Genomic DNA, 7,467 nt, shown 5'->3' with positions numbered 1-7,467 from the left:
TCTGGAAAACAGCATGGACGTTCCTCAAAATGTTGAAAATAGAACTGGCCTATGGCCCAGCAATTGCACTACTGGGTATTTACCCTAAAGATACAACGTAGTGATCTGAAGGGGCACGTGCACCCGAATGTTTATAGCAGCAATGTCCACAATAGCCAAACTATGGAAAGAACCTAGATGTCCATCAACAGATGAATGGATAAAGAAAATGTGGTATATATACAAAATGGAATACTTTGCAGCCATCAAAAGAAATGAAATCTTGCCTTTTGCGACAACGTGGATGGAACTAGAGGGTATCATGCTTAGCGAAATAAATCAAGAGGAGAAAGACAACTATCATATGATCTCCCTCATATGAGGAAGTGGTGATGCAACATGGGGGCTTAAGGGGGTAGGAGAAGAATAAATGAAACAAGATGGGATTGGGAGGGAGACAAACCATAAGTGACTCTTAATCTCACAAAACAATCTGAGGGTTGCTGGGGGGAGGAGGATTGGGAGAAGAGGGGTGGGTTTATGGACATTGGGGAGGGTATGTGCTTTGGTGAGTGCTGTGAAGTGTGTAAACCTGGCGATTCACAGACCTGTACCCCTGGGATAAAAATATATGTTTATAAAAAATAAAAAATAAAAAATTTTTAAAAATAAATAAATAAATAAAATCTTTAAAATGAAATAAAAATCTTTAAAAAGAAAATAAAAGATGACAAAATATTCTAAAACTAGATTGTGCTGATAGTGGCATAACTGAATATACTAAAAAACTACTGAACTGTACACTTTCTAATTGGATTAATTTTACAGTATATGAAGTATATGTCAATACAGATGACTTTATTTTTTTTAATCAGGTCATACATGAAAGCTGTTTTAAATTGCCACAAACTGAGGTGCCTGCGTGGCTCAGTGGATTAAGCCACTGCCTTCAGCTCAGGTCATGGTCTCAGGGTCCTGGGATCGAGCCCCACGTCGGGCTCTCTGCTGAGCAGGGAGCCTGCTTCCGCTCGCTCTCTCTGCCTAGCTCTCTGCCTACTTGTGATCTTTCTCTCTCTGTCAAATAAATAAATAAAATCTTAAATTGCCTCAAACTCCATAAAGCAAAATGTTTATTATAAATTATCTTTACCTTAGAATGGTCTCTGAGGAACATCTCCTTAGAGGGTAATCAGAGCATCCTCTGCTTGGGAAATTTGCCTTCACCAATTACATATTCCATCATTAATATACCTTAGGGCAATGACACACCTTAACAATGCCTGGAGATCAATGGGTCTGGACATAATTGCTTTTAAGTCCAGAGGGATTCTATCATTTTAGACTCCATAAAAGTGAATTGAAAAAAAAAATCTCTCCCTTCCTCTCCACTGATTCTTCCACATCTCTAAAACTATAAGCATTATAGTATTTTTACAGGTTTTTTTAAATGAAAATGTTATTTTCCTATAAAAAGAGATTAGATTTAATTACACTCAACAAAGATATAGCAGCCTGGCCTCAGGAAATTGTACTTCTGGTAGAGGCAATTTGTTCTGGAAAAGCCCTTACATAAATGTACAGGTTTATGTTGTTTCTCACAGATACAGTACCAAAGTCACACATATTATTCTTCCAGCTCTTCTATAGTGTCTTACAGTGGAAAGAACATGGATTTGGCAGTTACACCTGATTTCCAATCCTTGCTTTACTACTGACCACGGGCAAGTTACATACCTTCTCAGAGTCTTTGTCTATCATGTCTACTGTTTGGAGACAGTGGGGGCAATTAATTGTGAAGACAGATGCTTGGCAGAGGGCATAGTGCTACTCAGTTAAGTATTTAAAGTCCACTGGGAGAAAAAAAAAAAGACTGAGTAGGTATAAAATAATGTCCTTTCCTTCCCTGCCCCTCCCACCCAACACACACACACACACACACACACACACACACACACACTGCAGAAGTGCCTGATAGTAAATACTGTTAACTGAATTTTAATTCAATAGCATTCAGTGGAAAGCCAGATGCTGAGGGACCATATCAAAGAAATATTACATTAATATCACCTCCAACTGTGGGTATTTCTAGATTCATTTCCCAGTCCCAGTTATACCTCCAAGCAGATATCTTCTGTGAAACCACAGATAGACCTTTGAGTAGGAGCCAATGCTTAAGCATTCACCTCTTCCTTGAATTCTAACAGGGTAGGGCAATCCTGTGCACCTGAACCCTGCGCACACTCTTCCATCTACCTTGCGCAGAAGAGTTGGGCATGAAACCAGTGCCTAGTCCCTTTACTGGGTTTCTCTTTGACTCATCTTCATATAGTTACACAAAAGCGAATTGTAGCAGGCACAGAACAGATATAGTGTAAACCTTTACATGTTCGTATTCTGATTAAAGTAGAATAATTTTTTCTTCCTTAACTGGTTTCAAATGTGAGAGTGTAAGAAAATCTTTTGCACTGCTAGTTCAGATTAGCATTCTGACCTCAGTCACATAAAATCTGAAGTTCTGAGTTAGGAAGCTCTGAGCTAGGATGATTCCTGTCTACATACAGATTGCTGAGACTCTATCAGTATCTGTTCACAGTGGTATGAAGACACACTTAAATCAGGATTCTTGGCAAATACCTGTTTATTTAACATTAGAATAAGCCCCATAGCCTGGCAGAGAACCATGCAGTATTAAGAACTCAGCCAACTGGGAGGAGTTATGAACCTAAGTGTTCCTTAATAGACCACATTTGCCAATTACATCTCAACTTGATATTTTATTTATGAATTAGATTAATTAGCGTAATAAAGGAGAGCTTGAAAAAGGAATTTTAAATAAATTTGACTTTTGACTATTAGTACCCTCTCTCTAGGCACATCAAAATCTTTCAAAGAATGAAAAGTACCTAGAATTAAGTCATTTTTTACTTGGACTTTTTCATCACGTTTTTCATATGTAATATATGAATCCATATATTACACAAACCCATACATTTTCACTTTTTAAAAGTTATCTTCTTATTGACTTGCTTCTCATCTTGTGTTAGGTTATTCACTATCTATGGTAATTTTACCATGAAGAATTTGGGCCATTTACTCATTACACCTGTCTTCACGAAGGATGAAAATTCATATTCAATTACAAAAATGGGGGGCACCTGGGTGGCTCAGTGGGTTAAGCCGCTGCCTTCGACTCAGGTCATGATCTCAGGGTCCTGGGATCGAGCCCCGCATCAGGCTTTCTGCTCCGCAGGGAGCCTGCTTCCCTCTCTCTCTCTCTGCCTGCCTCTCTGCCTACTTGTGATCTCTGTCTGTCAAATAAATTTAAAAAAAAATCTTCAATTACAAAAATGGTTTTAATGCAATACATTATTGAGTGTATCAGAAGGTCATTGCTGTGGAAATAACCCCAAAGCAGGGTAGCTTAAAAGTTTTTTATATTGCTCATGTGTTTAAACGTTAGATGGGTATATTTTCTGGTTTCTGGTGGACTCATAAATTTGCTATAGTCATCTATAACTTAATGAGGCATCTCTGCTAAACTTGGCTTGGCTCTTCCACTTGCTTTGGGCTTACCTGGCTATCAGCTCATCTAGGACAGTCTCAGTTCTCTACATCATCACTCACTCTCCCTCCCCTACCCCCTTCTTTTCTGCTATGCTGTGACAACAAGCCGAGGATAATCTGATAGAATATGAGAACAGAATCATACAAGGCCTCTTAAAGCCTAGGTTCAGAATTAACATTCTCACTTCTGTTTTGGCCAATGATTGTGGCAGGCCATGAGTCAGCTCTGTTTCAAGGATTAGAGAAACAGAAATTCCTTCCATCAAAAGTAGAGTCTCTAAGTAGTATTGCAGAGTATAGCTATAAGGAAGAGGGAAAATCTGCTTTAAGCGTTGACTTTATCCTGGGTATTAGTCCATAACAGTACCATGATAAATAAGACACTATTTTAGAATCCTTAAGGTCCTAGATTGCAAGGAAATTAGGAACATAACTATAATGATGCAGGTCATGAGGTGATAAGTGCTAAGAGAGAAGTATGGGGCAGAGGGATCATGAAGACTTGAAGATCCAGTCATTCAGGCTCTTCTCTTGTAAGGGGATAGTGAGCTTTTAATAGGCTGCAAGGAGCAAAGGCACAAGGTAAAAAGTACATGATGCATTCAGGAAAGCCAAGAACCCAAATACATGGAGGATGGGAAAGTAGCATTTTACTGGAGGGGCTTCTATTTAACTTCTGATTTCCCAGCTTATAGAAAACAGCAACATCTGAATCTCCATCTGCTGAAAGGAAAGAACTGGTATTACCATAACCAATTTTTAAGGAAAAAATTAGGGCATACTAGAGACAGACATTTTCAGGAGTAGGGTTGTTCTTAAGTCACTGAATTATTTAAGTTATCAAATCTCCCTTTAGCTCTTATGAAAACCAACTATTAAACATTTAAATAAAAACTTAAGTTGGTCCATTCCACTGAGTAGGAGCTCTTATGGGACACACCCTTGGGTTTTCTATGTTCCAGCTATTATCTAATAAAGGAAGGAACCCACAAGAATGTGAGTGAAGACAGTAAAAATGCCAGCTCTGCACTTCTGCCATCTCTCTTTACACTAAAACACGTGACAAAACCCAGGCTGAATTTCCCTGAGGCAAAATATTTACAGAGGGCTTCTGGAAAATTTTCTCTTCCAAATTAAAAATCAAAGAACCTATAGCAACAAAAACTACAACAAAACTTGTAATTTTTTGGCCAGGTATTGTCCACATGCCCTATCTGGAATTATGGCAGCCATCTTGTACCCATGAACGGAACGGCTTAAAAACCACAATGCTAACAATTATCATGCGGAAAAAAATTATCTCGTGAGGTAAGGCAGGGATAAATAAATGAAGTGTTAGATGAATGACTTTAGATAGCAGTCCATAAACTTAGCTTATACATAAAGTCCATCACTGGGAAGACTACATCCTGAATTTTCCATATACGTGGGTTCTTAACTCAGAATCTCTGCTGCCCCTATTGTCCATGAAGCATGAAAAACATTTTTAAAAAATGACACAGTCTGGTCAGAGTGCTCATGGACTATTCACTTTGACATTGCCAATCGATATGTAATTAAGCACCAATTTTATAAATAGGTATTGTACTATCTCTGCCTTTTAACCTGCTGAAAGTATGCATTGTAAAAAACATGATGGTGGGAAGTCAGATCTGAGACCAATTCTTTGTTCTGCCACATTTGAGTATTCATTTATTTAATAAATACTTACAGGCACTTACATTTGTCAGGCAAAATGTACTAAAAATATGGTAGTATATAATATAGATGTAGTCTCTACCTTCCTGGAACTTGCAGTCCAGTGAGGAGATGTAATTTAATTGAACAATTATAAATTGTAATGGCTATAAAGAAGAACTCTAAGACACTCTAAAAAAATTGATTAGGGAGTCAGAAAGTCTTTCTGGGGAAGTTGTGTTTAAGTTTGTGACTGTGGTCTAGTTATTCAATTTAAGATCACTGCCAATGTGTAAAGTGGACAGCTTTACAGTGTGCAGAGGATCAAAGAACAGTTCAACAAATTGAGTTCTTTGGGCCAAGACTCAATTTTTAAGTTCATTCAAGCATCAAATGTACTCCCTTCTCTTTCGAGCCTTCTCGCTTGGTTCTAGTATCTCTCCTGTATTTTTCACATCACACTGTACATACAGTAGGTGCTCCATTAATGTTCCCTTAATTATATCATCTTTCCTTGGTTTCAAACCCAATGAATTAAACTTTGGGTTTCATTTCCATCTGGACCCCAGTGGCAAAGCTAAAGGCACAAATAAGAACGCTTGTTTTCCTACCCTAGTTTTCCTGTGAGTTCTAAAATGCCATCAATCTTAACAATGTAGAAATGCTCAACTATGGGAAACTAACAAAGGGTTTTAGTTCAAATCCCACTAACATGGGGTAAAGGTGGGAAAACGTAATCATTTAAGTGCTATTGAGAAGCCCATATTTTTATTTCTTCGTGCAGTGAAGTTTTATTTAACTATTCTTAGAGCTATTTGATGTATCCTACATTTAACCTGAACCCAGTAGACTTGGTAGATTAAGACCTTATCTTCTATCTGGCTGAGAGGTAACTGGATTTTTCAGAAAGGCCATGATTCTGATTGTCCAGCTCAATGGATTATCAAAGATCCTGCTCTCAGTAATGAAGGGTATTGGATGGCATGCCAAGAACTTTGGACATTACATTTAGCAACTTGAATTTTTATATAAAACCATTAAGTGGTGCCTGGGTGTTACCCAGTCAGGTAAGTGACCAACTCTTGGTATCAGCTCATGCATTTGGCTTCCCAGTCAATGTGAAGTCTGCTTAAAGATTCTCCCCCTCTGCCCCTCCCCCAAATTCCTCTCCCTCTCTCTCTCTCTCAAATAAGTCGTTTTGCCCTTCCCCAACTTCCTCTCTCTCAAATAAATCTTTTCAAAAACTCAAGATGTACTATACATTGGCTAATTGAATTTAATTAGAAAAAAAGAAGAAGAAAAGACCATTAAGTGATCACATTTGTGTTCATTCAGGTAACTATTCCTGCACTCAAACCTTCATCTCAGGGTTTGCTACTGAGGCAACCTAGCCTAAGGTAAAAGCCTCAGAGCCAGTTCCTAAGGGAAGTGATACCAGAAAACACTGATACTGGAGTAAAAAGATTCGGAAAGGAAGGGTGTCACAGAAATTTATATTACTGAGAAGGTTACAACTACAGACAACTGAAAGTTTTAAATCCACAGGTCACCTCTGGGAGACCATATAGAGTACAGTTCAGTTTCCTATCAGTATCAATCCACCAAGTCCCATCTGCCAGTGATCAAGAGCTGCTCCTGGCAGAGTTAACTCCCTTGTCTGTTCATGGCACAAACTCAGCAGTCTCCACAGGTTGAAGAAAGCCCTCAGGCAGAGAGTTGCAGGTGTTTGCTGTAACAAACCTTTGGCAAATCTGGGAATAGTGAGCGTCAAGGGATACAGCAGAGCACTGACAGCACCTGCTACAAATCTTTAAGTTATAAGGCTGCTGCTCTAAACAGGCAAGAAATAATGGGGGCTTGCGCCATAACAGTGGCAGTAGGAATGAAGAGAAGAGGGAGTATTCAGACAGGAATTTCAGAGAGTCAACTAGATTGATAATGATAAAGAAATTGATAAGATAAAGAAATAATAGTGATGAAGAAAAGAGTCCAGAGCAAATTACAGATCTCTAGCTTGGGTGTTAGAGCGGTTGGTGGTGCCATTAACTGGTTTAGGAAATACAACAAAAGCCCTTATCTTCTTCCCTAAATCCATGTTAAGCTTCAGACATGCCAAATTTGAGATAACTGTCAGTATCTCAAACTCAGTTTCCCAGGAAGTTGACCCTGAGGTGGAGGTTAGCATGTACAGGTGTTTTATTAGAGAGTGCCTTTGGAATTAACTCATGACGAAGGGAAGGAAAGAAA

This window comes from Mustela nigripes, chromosome 13, assembly GCF_022355385.1.
Source record: "Mustela nigripes isolate SB6536 chromosome 13, MUSNIG.SB6536, whole genome shotgun sequence".
In the NCBI taxonomy this organism is placed as follows: Eukaryota; Metazoa; Chordata; class Mammalia; order Carnivora; family Mustelidae; genus Mustela; species Mustela nigripes.
Note: the sequence above shows the minus strand (reverse complement) of the source record.